Source organism: Mauremys reevesii, linkage group 26, assembly GCF_016161935.1.
Source record: "Mauremys reevesii isolate NIE-2019 linkage group 26, ASM1616193v1, whole genome shotgun sequence".
Taxonomy (NCBI): domain Eukaryota; kingdom Metazoa; phylum Chordata; order Testudines; family Geoemydidae; genus Mauremys; species Mauremys reevesii.
In genome coordinates, this window is record NC_052648.1 from 4,651,332 (window position 1) to 4,670,514 (window position 19,183).

General features: G+C 42.9%; 1 protein-coding gene across 8 annotated transcripts in view; it reads left to right on the top strand.

Moving 5' to 3' along the window:
• The window catches only part of GNG7 (G protein subunit gamma 7), a 127,918-nt gene that overhangs the window by 15,823 nt on the left and 92,912 nt on the right, over positions 1-19,183 (top strand). For 6 of the 8 annotated variants that reach the window (XM_039515575.1, XM_039515580.1, XM_039515574.1 and 3 more), the window contains exon 2: positions 5,276-5,352. The exons of the other annotated variants lie outside the window; for them this stretch is intronic. The gene's annotated coding sequence lies outside the window, so the exon portion shown is untranslated. The remainder of the gene's footprint in view (positions 1-5,275; positions 5,353-19,183) is intronic. 8 annotated transcript variants of the gene reach the window in all.

Genomic DNA, 19,183 nt, shown 5'->3' on the forward strand with positions numbered 1-19,183 from the left:
AATAGCTTGCCCAAAGCCATCTGATTTCTTGGGATATTGCAGACTAACCATCATCTGTTCCAGAATCTAGACTGTTTGGCTGTAGCACACAGTTTAGGTTCTTGGCATCAGGTAGAAGGGTAACCTAGATCATAGGCCCCTTATGAAAGGGGAAAACCTGTGGCATCTGTTTGTTGTCCTGCAATGTTCCCCAAACTACTGCAATGTGAGTGGGCATTCTAGAAAAGGTGTCCAATGAAAGCGTTGCTATCAGTAGGTAGTTTGGCATGGGGAGCAATGATTTCAGAAATGATCCCAGTGCCTCTGGGTCATCTTCCTAAGAACATAATTGATCTCGTTTGTCACTACTTTAAACAGTATATTCGTGTCTAATCTGGACAAAACCCACTTCTAACTCCTTTAGTTTATGTAACACCAAAACTTACTGCAAAATTGCAGGTCAACTGGAGCTCCTAGCAAAGGTGGGTGAAAACACAAGAGAATTACTAAACAAACAACTGAACTCCAGTTTATGTAGGGAGTAGGGAAATGCCAGCGCTGTGTGTGTGTGTGTGTGGGGGGGGGGGGGGGGGTTAAGTATTTTGGACAAATTGTTGACCAAGAATTTCTATAGCATTCTGTCACAAAAGCAACTAATTTCAAGAGATGCCTTGTGCTCTGATTCTCTTCCAAGTTCTTCCTGGGCCCTCACTTAGTAGATACATTTCTACTTCACCATTCACTGATCGTAATGATCAACAGAATATCTGTTTATGATCACTAAAACTTGATTGGATCATCAGGCAGCTGAGAAGGGCAGGGTATGACTAATTTATAAATAGGCTTTTTACATGTTCAGAAAGGGTTATTATCCCATTTATTTCTACAAGGCTCTCTAACACAATGGTTTTTTTTTTATCGAAGTATTTTCACTACATATACAAGTCTTAGAGATTGTGATCGCTTGCATTGCTAAAGCAGATATATGTGAAGTGCATTTAATTATATGATTTATCCTTTAATATTACAAGGAGTGAAATACTGGAATAACCTGGGATGCCTAAGTGAGTGCTCTGTAGTCGTCATTGCAATTTCATTGCACAGGGTTGTAAATCCGATGGAAGTGGATAGTGCTGCGATATGCCTTACTGCATTGTATAGGCTTTTGTCGTTGCATTAAAGAAAAAAAACCAAGTTCTTTATGGCCAAGGGAAGATGCTCAGTACTCTAGAGGCATCTCCTGGCAAATAATATCTTTACAGATGAATGCAGACCCTTGGGCAGTGTATTGTTTAATGGCCAGAAGGAGGCTAGTTATACAGTTTCATTATCTGGAAGTGAACCTGAGTTGGGTTATTCTCATGCTGTTACTTTTTTGTGTTTGATTAAAGAGATTTTACACTTCTGTTGGGTTAATGCTCCTTTAATTCATGTAGTGTCTGCTTTTAGTGACCATTAAGTCTGTTTTTGCTCCTGTTTGGAGGTAAAGTCATAAAAGGACTCAAGGGCAAAAGCCAAAGGAGGATGATGCATGTTGTGCTCCTGATGCAACTTCCGCTCCTCTGCCTATTACATGAAACTTGATGGGTTTTCCATATATTTTTGGAGGCACTGAGCTGCAGTTTACTGTGAGCAAAATTACATTGGTTAGCTCTGTTCCAATTCATGCTTTGTTGTTTTTGCAATCTCCAACAGCAATTTGCCTCCCCTCTGATTACCTGCAGCAGTATCCTTTTGAAGATCTCACAGTAGAGGGTTCAACATAGGTGCCCCATTTTTTCCCCAGATATTTGGGAGTCAGAAACTTGAAGCTGCTGCTTACCTCAGGATTCCATGTGTTTCTTCGGTAGATTTTACTTTTGATTTATCTCTAGACCATAATTTTGAGAGATTAGGGTACGGAGGAAAAGATATAAAAACCCAATTTTTAGGTTTTAGTCGAGTGGTTTGTAGACTCCTTTTTCCTCCAAAGATTCTCCGGAATTACTTTCTCTTAGACCTCAGATAGCTGTTAATGACACGTGACCATGTCTGCCTTAGCACCCCAAGGGTAGCAGTATTCTTGTAATGTCCTCTTTCCGTTGTAAACCATGGCAGTGATCTCTGTCCAGACCTATGACTGTTTCCAACTCTTTATATTGTTTCCAGAGAACCTTCCTCCCCTGCAGTAGAAACATGAAAGATTCATAACAGGAATAAGTAAACTTCCCTAGCTTCCTGGTGATTATCACTAATGACTTCTCTGACTTTCTAAAACTTGAAATGCATCACTGTTTTACTATGTCCAGCCACCTCACTGGCTGCACATTAAGAGGTGTGTGTTTTTTTTAAAATGTTAATGATTAAAGTCGTAAACAAGGAGTCTGTCTAGGAGGCAGGAGCTATATAGTACTTACTATCACATGAGCTCACAGCATCTGTATTTTCTGAACTGTTGCCATGAAGACTGAGCATAGACCATAAAGAATGGTATTGTTACGCTGTGGCCTAGCAGGCCATTAATAATGTGGGTTGTTTTTTTGAGTCCGGACAACAGAAAGCAAAACTTAGAGACTTGAGAGACTCTGAGTTTTGTGTTTCCCCCTCCCACCCCCCAAAATAAAATGGGGCCTTGGCACTCTATTATACTTTGGCTACAGTTAACATGTGTTTTAACTAATAGATCTCTCACCTTTGTCTGTTTGATTTTCCTCCTCTTCTGTCCCTCCCCCCCCAATCCTCTCCACATCTCTAGTAGTTGTAGAGGGGGGCTTAAAGTTGCCAGCATTATTTGTCACCATGTTCTCTAGACCTGCTCAGAGTAGGCATAGTCTAGAGCAGGGGTGGGCAAACTTTTTGGCCTGAGGGCCACATCAGGTGTCTGAAATTGTAGGGAGGGCTGGTTAGGGCAGACATGGCCTGGCCCCAGCCCTCTACCCACCCCCCGACACTTCTTGCCCCCTGACTGCCCCCCCGGGACCCCTGCCCCATCCAAACACCCCTTCTCCCTGACCACCCCCAGAACCCCTGCTGCCCCATACATGCCCCCCTCCTTCCTGACTGCCCCCGGGACCCCTTCTCCCATTCAACCCCCCCCCAATCCCTGCCCATTGACTGCCCCGACCCCTATCCACCCCTGACCACCCCCCAAACTCCCCTGCCCTCTATCCAACCTCTCCCTCCCCCTCTCCCTGCCCCCTTACCCCAGTGCCTGGAGCACCGGCGGCTGGTGGCGCTACAGTCATGCCTGCTGGAGCACCAGGACAGGCAGCCGCACTGCCCAGCTGGAGCCAGCCATGCCTCCGTGCAGCACAGAACACGGGGTCAGGCCACAGCTGTGCAGCCCGGCAAGAGCTTGCAGCCCCGCTGCCCAGAGCATTGCGCTGAGGCTGTGGGGGAGGGGGAACAGCAGGGGAGGGGGCAGGAGCTAGCCGCCCGGGTAGGAGGGTCCCGCGGGTCGTTGTTTGTCCACCTCTGGTCTAGATGACTAAAGTGGTAAAAATGCAATTGCCCTGTTAACATGAGCATTCCTACCTATGTCACCTCTGGTGGAGCAGCATCAATAGCAGTGTAAAAGGAGACTTGCTGACACAGCCTTGGTGTAGCAGACAACTACATTTTAATTCACTTGTTCACACATGTAATATAAAAAACACTGATAGGGTGCCCCTCTTCAGCAGAGGGTGTCAGTTTGGTTGACACACATTGAACTGCATTACCCCAGGGAGCAGGGCATTTTAGCACCTATTTTACAGAGGGGATAAATTGAGGTCCAAGGTCACACAAGTCAGCAGCACAACTGGGAACAGAGCCTGAGAGTCAGAATTGCTGACTCTGTTTTATTACAGATTCCTCTCCCTCCCTTTAAGCGATCACACACAGCTTCCTGGCTTTTTTTCCATCTTACTGCAGTAGTACTTTAGTTCTTGACTCAGGCCTGTTGTGCTTAGATGTGTCAGCCATGAGACCTTGCCAGTCGTGCTGCAATACTGAGACATGGGTGAGGAGGACTGAGTTGACAGTACTTTGCTCTCCCTGACTTCTCTGTTTTAGAGATTTCATTGAAGACGGTGGATGGTTTAAAGCCACACTGCCCAGAGTGGTAAGGCTAAAAATAGCATCTTTTCTTCATTCAGGAATCCAGTTTTGGTGTTTTGCCCTCCCTTGCCCCCTCAGTATCTCAAAAAATGTAACCTCTCTGGAGGGTTCCAGCCCAGGAGGAATCTTGTTGGCTAACCATTCCCTGGGAACACAGGGCTGTCATGGAAATGTTGAGGCAACTTCCTGTCATCATGTATTAAACTACTTCAGTAACACTTGAAGCTGTGGACTGTAAATGCAAGGAATGAAATTCTGGCCCCATTGAAGGCAATGACACAACTCCTATTGACTACAAAAGAGCCAAGATTTTGCCAAAGGTTTTTCATTGTAGTAGATAATAAATTAAACACTTAAGTTTTTTTATGCAAGAAGTGAGTTTTTTTTCTCTTGCAAAAGCAGATACGGAGCTAAATGTTTGTAAAATATTAAACATATCCGTGATTTATGTAGCTAATAATTCTGGGGTCTCAGCTTGGCTGGCTGTATTGCCTCAACCAGTCTGACTTGCGTTTGAGAAGTATCTAGACAGCTCACTTCATAGGGTATGCTTGATTTCTTTGTCATACTGAATCAAAGAACCATAGGGTTAGAAGGGATTGCAGGGGTCACCTAGCCTAACCCCCTGCCAAGATGCAAGATTTGTTGTCTAACCCATCCAAGACAAATGGCTATCTAGCCTCTTTTTGAAAACCTCCCATGAAGGAGCTTCCACAACTTCCTTAGGAAATTTGTTCCATTGTCCTACTGATTTTACAATTAGAAAGTTTTTCCTGAGATTTAATCTAAATCTGCTATGCTGTAGTTTGACCCCATTGCTTCTTGTCCTGGTGGCAAGAGAGCAACAAGTGAGACATGTATCTCAGTAACTTTCTCTACCAGATAGCTCAGCTCAATAGTTTGAGCATTGGCCTGCTAAACCCAGGGTTTTGAGTTCAGTCCTTGAGGGGGGCCACTTAGGGAACTGGGGCAAAATCAGTACTTGGTCATGCTAGTGAAGGCAGCGGGTTGGACTCAATGACCTTTGCCAAGTAGGAAATACAGTATCTAGTTGGGCTCAGTGTGTTTATGGTTTAGTATTGCACAGGACATCCATTGTTCTGGGAGCAATGACAGCTACAAAGTATATTCAGTGCAAATGATGATTCTTGTCAAACACAGTAACCAAGTCTTGATCATTGTAAATGCTCTTCTCTTCTGTTTTTTGTTTTTTTTAAAGGAAAAGTGTCTTCAGTCAAGCCAGAGAAATCAGCTATCTTGGTGCTGAAAACAGTAGTTTTGACATCCTCTAAACAGGTACATTTTGTGTTACAGTGCACCACAACATGCACCTAAAATAACTATGCCATGCCTCTTAATGACTTGCCAGTGGCTTGAGGAGGGTGATACCAATAGCTTAGAATCCGATCAGAGAGACTGCCAGGGCAGATAAGACTTGCCGCAGGTTTGTCAAACAGTGATTGTATGTTCTGTTCTGTATTTTGTTCTTTTCCCTATAAAGGATATGGGTTTAGATGGAAAGATACTAGGGGATATCGGGCAGGGAGGAGCGGTGGAGGAATGTATGTGTGAGATTGGATAGTGCCAGTTCCCTTAAAGGGTTATCTGCCTGCTGCCCTAATCCAGATGCTCTGTGCGACACTTTTTTTGCTGTGAACTTTAAATAGTTGTGTATCCAGCTGATTGTTGCAGCATCTTTGTTGCAGAAAGCTGTTTCTGTCCCTAAAAGTAAAATTTCAACACTGTACAGCGATTTATTTGAACAACTACCTTTTGTGCTAATAGCAGTTAAACGCTAAATCTTCATGCATTGTGCTCAGGCTGCATCCTGAAATGCTGGAGCAGCAATTTGCTGTCTTTGAATGATGCATTTTGTAGGACATATAAAAGACACTTCAGGCATCTTTTTAGTAAGAAAGAGTTGTTACGATTCTCTAACTTTTGGATAATAGTATGAATATGATAGATCTTGGGTCTTCTAGAGAACCCCAAGCAGCAGCCTGAATTTAGCGTCATAAGGATAATCGATTGAACAGTGTAAATATTTAGGTCACATCTACACGTTTAGAATTTGTTGTCTGTGAAACCTATAAGAATAGGGTGTAGAGACTTATTGAAGGGCACAGTGCACAAACAGCCCCTTAATGTGAAACGTTACAAAAAGGCCAACTTCTGTCTTTACAAGGTGTCTACATGGCCCCCTTGGCCATTATATCTGAATGCCTCACCACACTGTTGTAGAGCAGGGAAACATTGCTACCTGGGTTTTACAGACAAGGAACTGAGGCATAAAAAGACTCAGTAACTTTCCCAAGATCACACAAAGGAGTCTATGGTAGAGCAGGAAGTCAAAACAAGGTTTCCCAAATCCCACGCTAGTGCCCTAACCCCTGCACCATCCTTCCCCTTATTGTTCCATAGAAAATGAAAAATGATGGTTCATAAAACTGTAATGCTTTCCCATACCTGACTGCTTGCTTGTTAAGTCATCTAGTTCATCCCCAAGAGACAATGCAGGATTGTTGAACCCTTTCTCATGCTTTGTACAGTCTAGTGTTAAATCTTTGTTTATGGGGTGATTTCTTTGGCAGAGTGTTCATCAGGCTACTGGATTGTGCTGTTCAGATTACTTTCCTGGTCAGCCGAAGTTTTTCCACTGTATTTTATCCCATTATGCTTGGTTAAGACCTCCTGGGGGTTGTATCCTCCTAAGTTCCTCTTCCTCCTTGATGTTCACTTGTCCCCTTTGCCTTCTGCGATTTTTTCATTGCTTAGCCAAGTTTTGGATAGTTGGCTTCTGAGGGAGCACACCAAATCTATCCGTTCTCTGGTAGGTTTCTGTTGGGAAATACCGGGAAGACTGTTTTCAAATACTAAATATTTGATTTGCCTTCCTTGATATGTACACTCTTCAAATATTTCTATATAGATTACTCCTTCGTCGTCACTGCTTTGTCAAGCAATTAATTTTTTTCTCCCTCGGATCCTAAAGCAGTGATATGATAACTTAAAATACTATTAACGTTATTAAGTAAAACTGACCTGCCTTGCAGGTGATTCCTCTTTAAACCTGTCCCCTTAAGACAGAATGAGGATAGGTCACCCGAATGAAGTCCTCATGGAACTGAAAGCCAAACGTAAACTAGAAATCAAATAGATTGTCAGCAAGGAAGTTGGAGGAGAGGCACTTTCACGAAACAGTTTGCTGGTTCTGACTTGCACATTCCAATATTTTTAAGAGAACAATGCCACTGGTGTGCTTGTCCCCACTGTCTTTTCCTGTCACTGGTAATACATTCTGGCTAAAAACTTTTGAATTGCCACAAGAGGGCAGTGTGTCCATGAGAGTTGTGGGAAAGCTTCTAGTGCTTTTAAACTAGCGGAATCAGTCATTTGCCAGGTTTCAGAGCGGTAGCCGTGTTAGTCTGTATCAGCAAAAACAACGAGGAGTCCTTGTGGCACTTGAGAAACTAACAAATTTATTTGGGCATCAGCTTCTGTGGGCTAGAACCCACTTCATCAGATGCATGGAGTGGAAAATACAGGAGCAGGTATAAATACACCTCTACCCCGATAGACGCAACCCAATATAACACAAATTGAGATATAACGCAGTAAAGCAGCGGGGAGCCCCTGGCCCGTTAAAGCGCCACCCGAGCCCTGCTGCTTTACTGCGTTCTATCCGAATTCGTGTGGAGCCCTGGGCCCTTTAAATCACTGCCCGAGCCCCATTGCCAGAGCTCCAGCGGTGATTTAAACGGACCGGGGCTCCCTGCAGCGGCTGGAACCCCGGGCCCTTTAAATCCCTGCCAGGGCTCTGGCAGCCAGGCTTGAGCGGTGATTTAAAGGGCCAGAGGCTGCAGCTGCTGCGGGGAGCCCCGGGCCCTTTAAATCCCCACCTGAGCCCCACTGCCAGAGCTCTAGTGGTGATTTAAAGGGACCAGGGCTCCTCGCAGCAGCTGCAGCACCAGGCCCTTTAAATCACCGCCGGGGAAGCTGGTCCAGTCTGGCACAGCGTACCAGCTCTTGCTGGTACACTGTACTGGACCAAACCCGATATAACGCGATCTCACCTACAAGGCGATGAGATTTTTTTTTTGGCTCCCAAGGACCGCGTTATATCGGGGTAGAGGTGTACAAGAAAGGATGGGAGTTGCCTTACCAAGTGTGAGGTCAGTCTAACGAGACAATTTGCCAGTTATCTAAAAAAGATCTTTGGTCCCTGGATATGTTAGCAGGCATTCACTAGCTAAAATGAGGCCCAAGTGATGGTTGTACCAACTAAATGTGGTTAGAGCTGTCCGTTTTTGTTTGACTGGCAATTCCCCCTGCCTTCTCCAAAGGGTAACAGAAATGGAGTAACTTACTGTTGCTGTGTGTTAACAACCAAAATGTCCCCCTAACCTGCTTCACTTCAAGGGCAGAATGTAAATCAACCCTTCTTTTTTTTTGTTTTGTTTTCCTCCTCCATTTCTCTATTGGCCACCTAGTGTGCTAGAACTGAATTTGCTGTGCAGGAAATGTATCCCATGCAGCATTCACAGAACTGGAGGAGAGTGCCCTCCTGTGGGCTGGATTGAGTCAAAGCATAATGAAACTGAAAAAATGTAATGAAAACATTCATGGATTAACTTTCTGTTGATCATTGCATGTTGCATTAGTATCAGCTTATCTGACCCAGAGGTTAACATATTGCCAACTGGTAATCTTTCTACTAGGTGCCAATTGTATAATTCCAAACAGGAAGTATATTTCAATGTTTAGACACTGTCTATGTAAACCCCTGCACAGTGAAATAAAAATTACATATTCAATAGAGTGGTGAATTTGGGGGGGGGGGTTCATACTTTCTCTTTAGTTTAGCTTCATATCTCTGCTGTGTGGCATTTTTCCCCCTCTTGAATTTATTCCTGAAGTAGGGCACATGTTTGAAATGTCACTGCTAGATTTGGCTTCTATTTTCAGGATGCATTTAAGAGAACGCTTTTGTTCCATTCAGCTCTTCTAGATGAATAACCAGTGCTTCATCAATGGACTCATTCAGAGTGCTCTGTGCTACGAGTATGTCTTTAAAATACAGTAATCTTTATCCAGCAGGCTCACTTATTTAATTTTTTTTTTTAAATTCTGGTGATTCTTGTCCTCTTCCTGGAGTTAAATGAAGATTGCTCTGTTGCTGACCTAGATCCAGCAGAAATTATGTTGCCCTGTTCCAGTTATCACTGTTGTATCCAGAGTATTGTGTTTTCCCAAGATTCATTAAGGCATTTATCTACTTTCCTTATTAATTGACTCTCTGAAATAGCTCATTGACTTCAGATCAGTCTCTAGAAGTTAGGGCACTTGTATAATATGAAAGCACATTGAAATGAAACCTCAGAAGCCCTTCTGAAATGAAAACCTGTCCTGGGAGAAATGTGCAAATCTAAAACAACAGTTAACCTTGTTTCCATGTCTTTCCCTATTTGCTAAAGATATTTATTTTTTTTCCTTCTCAATCTCTTGTAATCCCTCAATTCTATATTAAAAACTGAAATTGTAGTTTCTCTAATGATGAATTAAGGCCTATTCTGAAAGTATAGCTTGGGAAGGGAGGGGCACCTTAATTTAGGTGTAGTTTGACACTGGTTTGGAGGCAAATCAGACTTACCTCTGGTTCATTAATTTCATTACAGGAACCTGTGTGCCATTACATTTGGCCTAATATTTCCCAGTCTTAGTCTGGAGTGGTTACAGTGCACATGATGTTAAATACACAATGCAGCATTGTATGTATATATGGATATGGCTATATTAAAATATACCCTTCAGGTGCTAGTCCTTAGATAGGAGATAAAACCTGATCATGTGCAATTAAAGATCACATGGTGCTTTAAGAATTGTTAACTTCATTGTGCCATCTAAGTTTCAGCTTTGGAACTTAGTATATCTTTTTTTAATTCTCTTCAACTTCAGCTGGATACTGTTCCTCCTCCAGTTCCTCTCTTAAAACTGTGGTAGATGGATGTGCACTTTAAAATTGTCCCAACTCTGAGGAGTCTCAGTGGCATGTGAAAAAACCTTTGAATGCAGTGTACTTACCTGAGATAGGTGTTAAGTTAGTATTTTTAAACTGCTAAGAGCTCCTCTAATGAGAGTCTGCAAATGCAAGATGTTTTAAACAGTTACTGGGCTGACTTTAACACCCAAAGGCATTTGTCCAAACTAAAAATTCTCGGAAGTATTTATTATGAATAAAATTTTAATTTAAATCTCATCTGTTACACAGCAGACATTTTTTCACTCTGTTAATCAAAAGCTAAATAAACTTAAATTTAACTAGTTGAAAACAAACTCCCAGCTTGAACATGTGCCAAATACAGTGGTGAGTTAAACACTTTTTTTAATGACGGAAATTGCAGATGACCTTAGACTGAACTTATTTTGCCAAATAGTGGACTGTCTTTTACCATTTTATATCCTGGGTGTGTGTTTCTCTTTATCTTCTCTGCTCCCCCCAACCCACTTTTCCCTTAAAAGGGGAAAGAAAAAGGTTGCTTTTGATGATGATGATAGAGACTGAAAAGATCTGGAAATCTAGCCAAGGCAAGGACTATTCCTGTAACACACTTATTCCCCTAGTTACTTTTCCAACCAGTTTGAGGAAACTGGCATCCCTGTTAATGTTTATGAAAATAGTTTTCAGTGTTACCAGTGAAACATAAGTTCTGTTCTTTCCATGTATGCTGTGCTCTCCTGAGTGATCTGCAGTGTTAGCTATTTAAAGCCTTGGGGAAGAGCGGAACAAGATACTATTAAGCAGGGTATATAACCCCAAGTATTTGCCATGGAATTAGCTTGTCCTGTTTCTTTAACAAATGAACTCTTGCAGATAGAATGTGGCTATCTGCAGGGTTTATTGTGTATAAACTTTCCTCTATTGCTCATTATAGAAAGACAAAGCCTAAGACCATGGTTGCATGGTCGTATGATGGCTCTCATTCTTGGTGTCCCAGAATGCTTTACAAAGAAACTACTAAGATACTGGCAGTGAAATGATTGAGTAGGCAAATGTGCTTGCCATCATGTGCTTGCCTTGAACATCAAAGAGGGTGTCTTTCTGAGAGGGTGTGCTGGCTATCTTCTCCTTTCTGCAGGAGCTCCTGGCTACTTAAATCCCTCTTTCCCCATAGCTTCTCAGTCTCCGGACCACTTCTTTATAGCTTCTGTTGCCTGTTACTCTGTGCACCTTCCCACTAGGACCCCCTTTGGAACCACTGTGTGTGCAGGAATCTCTTTTTCCTAGACGCAGGGCACACAGGCTCATCAGGCTGCTCTCCCTGTCTTCCAGCAGCTGCCCTATTTAAAATGTTTCCTACTGGCTTGCTGAGAAGCTGACAAGCAGCTGAGTGAGTCTACAAAAGCAGGTGTGACTGGAGATTAGTAGCATATTTCCTGGTTGTTTGAATGGTTCCTGTGGATTTCCATCTCTAAATATTGATCCCTTGATGTATGGATTACTGCAGAGCAGTAGGAGAGAGAAGGCCGCCTTCTTGTTTTCCTCAATCCCCAAGTCTTCCATTTTCAGGAATCCATTATCTTCAGAGCCAGGTGCCAGAACAAGCTTCCTAACAACTTCACAAATGGCAACTTGCTCTAGAATCTGAAACATGCAGAATGGCTGTGGCAGCTGCTTCTTACTGAGAATTCTGGGTCATACTCTTGGCTTTGGAAAACGTGAAGACTGCTGGGGATGAGGAAAGATTCAAAAGTTGCTGATCTTTTGGGGAATCTGATGGTGGGAGGCTCAGCTTCCCCCATAATTGGGGTAAGCATACCAGACATGTAGTGTTGGCTGTCCACCTAAAACTATCTGACAATGCTGCTTTTAATCTGCGGAGCTTCTTAGAAAAGTGACATGATTTGTAACTTGGTCTGCCACTAGATTGCTATCCAGGCACTACATACCAGAATTAAAAGAGCATTCTTATTGTCCAGCTAAGACAATTGTATGTGGAATATCTCTCCTGAGCAACTGTTCCTTCAGTAATGCATCACCTCCTTTATGCTTATGTAATGCTGATGTAACAGTGAAGTACAAAGCCCTGGTATGGGCCTTGGGCTTGTGACCTTCTAGCCCAGAAGTGAATATTACAAGGTGAACCATACTGACATCCTAGCTCGTTACCTCACATACAAAACTGCAGTACTACCGTGAATCAAAATCATGTGAGAATGTCTTGGTGTCTGAGTCAATTAATTAATATTAGTGGTGCTTTAATTAGCCTATTGGCACACTGTGTTACATATCCCTAAGTTATTTGATTAGTGATGTAGCAAGTGAAATCCTATTTGCAACTAACAAGTAAACCTCTTGCCTTCTGACATCTTCGTCTTCCATGAGTTGATACCTATTACATCTCAATGCCTGCAGTATTGTCCAGTGGCTGGAGCATTAGCCTGGGAGTTGGGAGACCTACGTTCCATTTCCTGCTGTGCCACTGACCTTCTGTGAACTTGGGCAAGTTACTTCACCCCTATTTCCCCTCCACTCTGTCTATTGTAAATTATTTGGGGGCATGTACTGTGCCCCGCACAATGGGGCTTTGATTTGGATTGGGACTTGTTGGTGCTATTGTGGTACAAATAATAAACTGATGCACCATCTGTGCAAATGGCCGTTGTATACAATTTGAATTTACACAAAACCATAAGCACTAAAACTTCAATTAATAAAACTGCTGTCAAGCTGTTTTGCTGCTGTGAAACAAGCTATCTTGCCACAGGGCTGGGTGGAGTGCCTGTAGCTGAAATCAGTGCAAAGGATATATTGCTGACTTCACATGTTCAAAAATCATGTCAGCCCTCTTTTCCCTCTCCTCCCCCCCGCCCAATTGTGAGATGTAAAAATAAAAGGTGATGGTGGGAGGTTCTTTTCTGTTGACCTTTTAGGTTACACTCAGGCCCATTTTCAAGCTTTTTTCTGAATCCACAAGGGCTAGAAACTTAAAAACCAAACCCCCGAGATGCCTTCATCACAATATCCCAGAAGGCCGACACTTTAAAAATAAATAAAAGGCAAATGTTGAGGTTTAACAAAATCCCAAGATAAAAATCGATAAAATCACAAGACTTTGCTACAGGGATCTCCTGCTAATCTCCCTCCCAAGAGCTGCGCTAATGTGGCATTAGAGGTCTTTCAGAGCCTATTGGTAATGAGTGAAAGATGGAATGTCTGTCCCATGCATTCAATGTGAGGGCTGGGATAAACAGTGAGTACTGCAGTTAATATACTGGTGGGTCATTTGCCCTCCTGCATACCTTTCACCGGCTAAGAAATGATGAGAACAATCAACATAGCCTGATGAATTAAATCAGGAGTGCATCCAGTGCAGTTCATCCTCTTGGCTCTGGAATTTTTGTTTTTCCCTGCAAGGCTATTGGCAATAAACAGGATTTCTTGCTGTCATTCTTTCTGTTCTCAATCAGCTTGGTCACACCGCATGATGTCTTGTGCTTTTACCTTTGCACTGGGAGTGGTGGTGTGGGGAGGGAGGGAGGGAGCAGTGTTTGTTTCTGCAATCTGAGGTCAGGCTTGTTTTCCCTCTTTCTGAGCAGAAACAGGCTAGCCCCTGGAGTGGAATTCTGCAAGCCCTGTAAACAAAAGGCTGATTTCTGTGGAAAACACCAAAGGAGGTGCCCTGTTTATCAGGAAGATTTTGAAGAGGGGGTAGTATTTCTGAGAATTGTTCCGAATTATGCTAACTCTCACCCCTAGATTTTTGTGTAGACTTTTGGACTGAATCTGCATGAACATTACAGCAGCCACACATGTTATTAATCAGCGCTGTGTTTAGTATCTGACAGTGCTTGCACTGTTTACAAGCCAGTGAGGGGAAAAACAAACTGCAGCAGCAAGCTTTTATTTAGAGTAAACAAAACAGCAATTTGTGACTCTTAAAGTAAAATTCTTGTAAGTGGGCCTTGCTAGATGTGTTACCTGGTTGAAGTATCTCGAAAGGACACATGAAGCTAGTAGTCCAAACATATGATTTGCCAGGTGATTGTAGGCATGTGCTGCCTCCCTCTTCCTCATGAATAATGAATATAACCTCTGTATTGAGGTGCCCAGTTGCTTCAGTCAGGTTTGGGACCCCATAGTGGCACTGCATAAATGGTACCAGCCCTGAAGAGCTCATAATCTAAGGGAGTAATTTAAAACTCTTACAAAAGCATTTGAAAATATTGCCAGGAATCTGAGCCTGTTCCTTTTTAAACTACCATAGGGAAATATTAATCAAATGTTTCCACTGCCCCTCTTTTCTCAATATGGCTTGCTGCAATTGATACGTAATAAAAAGTTTAACATTTTTTTGGAAGGCTTTGGATTTTGGACGTGTATTTTCTGGGATTGGAAACTGGAGCTAGAGCAGCTGATTTAAAACCCTTAACATGCCACTTGGAGTGTGGAGGAGGTTGTTACAGTTGAACTATTCCCTACATTCAGCCAGCTGGTCCAATAAGTGAATCCATAACACAATTGCATTTGCCTGCTTTGCCCTTCCTGTGTAAACTTTGGGGTCACCTTCTTTCTGTCAGCCAAAGATTTCTGAATGGCTTATGCAGCTGCTGCTGACTAGATTAGTGGAAAGTAACAATTATACTTATCCAAAAGATGGATTGCAGAAGGGAACAGCCTCTGAAATTGCTCTAGGGCTTTTGTAACAAGCTGGCCTGGTACTCCATTATGGTGGAGAACATGGACCTGGTGATTGTAAAAGAAATGAGCTTTATAACTTTTACAAGATTACGGGTGCCTGTTGGAATCCTAAGAGTTTTGTGAGCTGGATAACGCTATTCATTCTGATGTGTGCTCCTTATGCCTGAACTGTTCATCAGCCGGGGGGTAATATATGTTTCTTTTCAAAATGGCATGTTAAGGAAGCTCTGATAATCACTGATAGAAGAGTAAACCTTAGATGAGCACTTGTTTGTATCACTTCAGTTTTTCCATTAATTAGGTGTAAACATTTTAGGAAGTTCGTGTTTGGTGTTCTTAAACTTGAGTGCAAACATATGCTCTTCTACGTGCTTTAACATACCTGCAGAAGGGGGGTACAGTGCTTGTTCAGTCACTTGTTGAACTTTCAAAAATGTCAGTGCACAGGGAGCCTCATGTCCCTTCTTATGGTCATATCCCATGCGGGGACCAGTTGGTTCTACTCAGCACAGCTTCATCTCTAGCCAAAAGGTAGATGGGTTCTGGTGAGAGAGTTAAGTCTTCAAATAAAGCAACCCTTGAACTTCCTTCTGCAGTCTGAAAATTGTGGTTGACTCCTTTAGCAGCTTGCTATTTATCACTTCACTATTTATCACCTCTTACTGAACACCAGAAGCATTTAAACAGCTGTGCATAATTTGCAGGGTCCGAGTAACTGACTATTTAAATCTGTTTGCAGATTAGAAGCCCCTAATGTTCTCTGCTATTCCATGGTGTAAAACTGCATGCAGTAGTTCTGAGCCAGCTTTGGAATGGGTGCTAATCTTTTCGTTTAAATCTCATCAGGAAAAGCAGAAAAGTAGTGCATTGCTTGCTGTGAACCAAACTCTGTGGTACCGTTATAAAATATTGGGTAGGTTGGGAGCCTAGTGAGGCTTTTCTAGGAATCCAGTTATTGAATTATTTTATTGTTCCTCTGATGGTTTGTTCTTGGAGGGATGGCTGAAGTCTGTATCTCTGTGAGCTGCTTTCACCGTTATTACTTAAAATGTATTGTGCTGTTGGAATGGGCCTTCGAGATGATAGTTTAGTTTTTGCTTAGGGAAGGGGCAGTTCATAGTACTGGACTGGTTAAAAGCTTTGCAGCTTGGGGTGGGCAATATAAGTGAGCTCTGTCTCTAATGTAACCTGAGAGTTCCTATTGGGAACCAGGAAGTGCTAAAGGATCTTCCCCCAGCCTAAGGGGAGGATCCACAGGGCCTGGAAACCAAATAATTCTGGGGGACAGCTAATGAGATAACAGGAACAGGAGTGAGGTCAAAGGGTCAAACAAAGGGAACCTGACAGGGACACCGAGCAGAGAACCCCGGACAGCGCCCACTGCTCCTCGAAGGCGTCAGGGGAGCCAGAGGAACTCTGCCCAGATGCGTGAGCAGATGGAGGATCGGAAATAGGCCCCACAGTCACAGGAGACCCCATCGGTCAACCTCCTCTCCCTGGTTTTATAGATGGCCGTTTTAGCCAGGGCCAGGAGGAAGTTGACCAGGAGGTCCTGTGGCTTTGTGGGGTCATGGATGGGAGTGCACCTGAGAGTTAAGAGGGTAAGTTCTTTGACTTTGTTGTACAGAGACTCTAACTAGTAAGAGATGGCAGGGCATCTGGGAAAGCAGTTCATTCCATTCCCTTATTAAAAAAACACTTGTTATTGCATAGGAATAGCCTAAGTACATAGTTGCTTATCGATGGTTTAAATTACAGTAGACTGGTGTAACACCCTCTCTTCCTTTATAGTGAGTAGTAAAGGTGTCTGTAGGCCTGCAGCCTTCGGTACTGGATGTTGAAAATGCCTCTAGTGGCAATGGAAAATGATTAGTGGATAGCACTGTCTTCAAGAACTTGTTTCTCCATATCCTAAATGGGTGAAGACACTTCTTGATTCTCTAATCTTTCACTTGACCCTTCCTTGAAGTAGAGGCAGTGCAGAGGTAGCAGGCAGCTCCTGCATAGTTGAGTTAGTGTGGTGTGTTACACAGCCCACTGCCTCTGTCACCTTCTCTCCTTGGCTTTGACTTAAGTGCTCACCTGACACTGAGTTTCCATAAGCTTCCTTCTCAATCATTGGTGCATATTCATCAAGCAAGTCCTTGCTGCTTCAGTGAGAATCTGATGCACCAGCCGGCTCAAACGTTGACATCTGTTCCAAAGAGGGAAGAACGAGGGGAATTCTAACCACCTGTTCTTCCCCTGCTAGCATTACTCTGGTTAATTCTTCAGAGGGTCACTGAGTCCAAGGTTGCCTCAGAAAGGAACACATGGCCAATGTTACGGAAAATTTAACTGAGCAAGAAGTGTAAGTATAAGTGGAGCACGTGAAAGTGACAAGATGTTGTCTTGACCTTGTACTCTGAAGAATGTCTGGGTCCCCAGTGGTGGTCCAAAAACAATGCTTTTGAGAGGAGCCAGTTTGAGATCTTATTACGGCTGTTTGTCCTTTACCTACAGTAGCTGTCCAGATGGTAGCACTCAGGTATATCCCATCTCTCTGCTGGATCTCCCGGTCTCTGTGCTGTTGGTCCTGACACTGATCTCTACAAGCAAGCTTTTCGTGTTGTGACATGACCTTTGTCTCAGCCTCTTCCATTCTGTCTCTTCTCCTTTGTCTAAAGCCTAATTGCCTTGCTTAGTGGTTTGAGGCCTGATTTCTGGAGTCTGCCTCTTCTCCTGCCATAGGTTACACTGTTATCAGTGGAGGTGCTGAGCTGGAATTCCCTCTCTAAAAGGGCAGAGGAGCTGTCGGTAATTATGAGAACCCTCTGTTCTAAACTTGCTCTCCTGACCCCTGATTCATCCAGAGCCTGGTTTTGTTAATCTTTCGGATCTAATGCAAGGTCCTTTTTGAGGAAGGCATGGTCTGAAGACTGGAGTTCTTTCTGGGGCTTAAGGATTTAACATTTACTTTGCACATAAACAGATTTTCCTGCAATGAATAATTAACTTAAGTGTCCAGGGAACAGGAGAGGGCACCTATTGGTTGTTGACATACATGCAATTATGCCTATTAATAGCAAAAAGGAGACTGCATTTAATTCTAAAGGAGCTTTTCTACAAGTTCACAAAACAGTACTAAACTGTTACAGTAGATCTCAGTATGATTATCAAAGTCTCAAGTTTTTCTTTTCATTTAACTTTGTATTCAAGCAAACAAAAGGGGAGCTAATACATATTATTTAGGCACATGCAAAATTCTTTGCAGTTCCTAAGCATTTGTAGTGATAGCTGGCAGTTTTGCCTATGATAAAGAATTTGCAGCAATCACTATCTCATCTCAATAACATGACATTTGCTTAAAACACTTCTGTCCAGCCAGAATACAGAACGTATGTCCATCCCATTGACTGGGGTTTAAATAAATCAGAGGAAAATAATGGTGAAAGGAGCCAAGCACTTGTGGGCCCAGATCCCAGTAGAGATATAAGCGTAAGTGACATGTTTTCGCTCCACAGAACATTTTTGTTTGTGTTCAGACAGTAAGTGGGGAAAACAAGCTGACTTAGATTTCAGCTTAGCTGGATTCTTGGAATGGATCCAGAACACACACACATCACCTTTGTCTTTAGTGCAGTAAGCAGGGCTGACCGGAAAAAGGTTGAGCAATGTCTTACTGGTAAGCAGGAAGGCTCTTCCGAAGGAGAGTCGGAAGGTGATGCAGGAGGAGAGCTTTTCAGTACATATACAAACTAATTGTGCCTTTAATGTTTCCTCTCTGACTTTTAATGTTCTGTTAAAATACAACTTGCTTCCAGGCCTAGAACATCTTTTGTCCTTGTTGCTTGAGGAAGTTAGGATTGTCACCAGAGCCGTTTTTAGCCATCGAGACCTAGGATACTAAGGGGCTTCAATGTAAAAGCGCTATCGTGTAGAATCCCCCCCTCAGCATTACGTGGGTGCAAATTCTTCTTTGTTTGGATCCCCTTGTAACGGGGGAGGGACAGTCTTGGAGCTTTTAAAGGACCAAGCCTCGTGTTGCTGCACCAGTAATTTAGTCAGCCATTGAATGTGATCAACTAAGCAGAGTGCAGAGAATTTGAGAGCAGATTGCTATTCCTAACTGAGCACACTCATCCAGGAGTTGAAATTGGAGATGACTGATCTGATGTTTCAGATGCTGCCAAGTCAGACTGAGCATCACAAGAACACAGCTTGACCTCTAGGGCATGCACGTACATTATGTATTAAAAAAAATCCCCAATGTTTTTCTGGCATATTCAACAGGAGGCCTGATCAGAAACACTTCAAAATTCAAATGAATCAACATGTACCTAGGTATACAAAATTCATATTCGTTGTGTATAAACTGTTTTCATTGTTGTAATAAACAAGGCCCCACATTCACTTTAAAGTATTACTACAATAAAATAACTGTGTAAA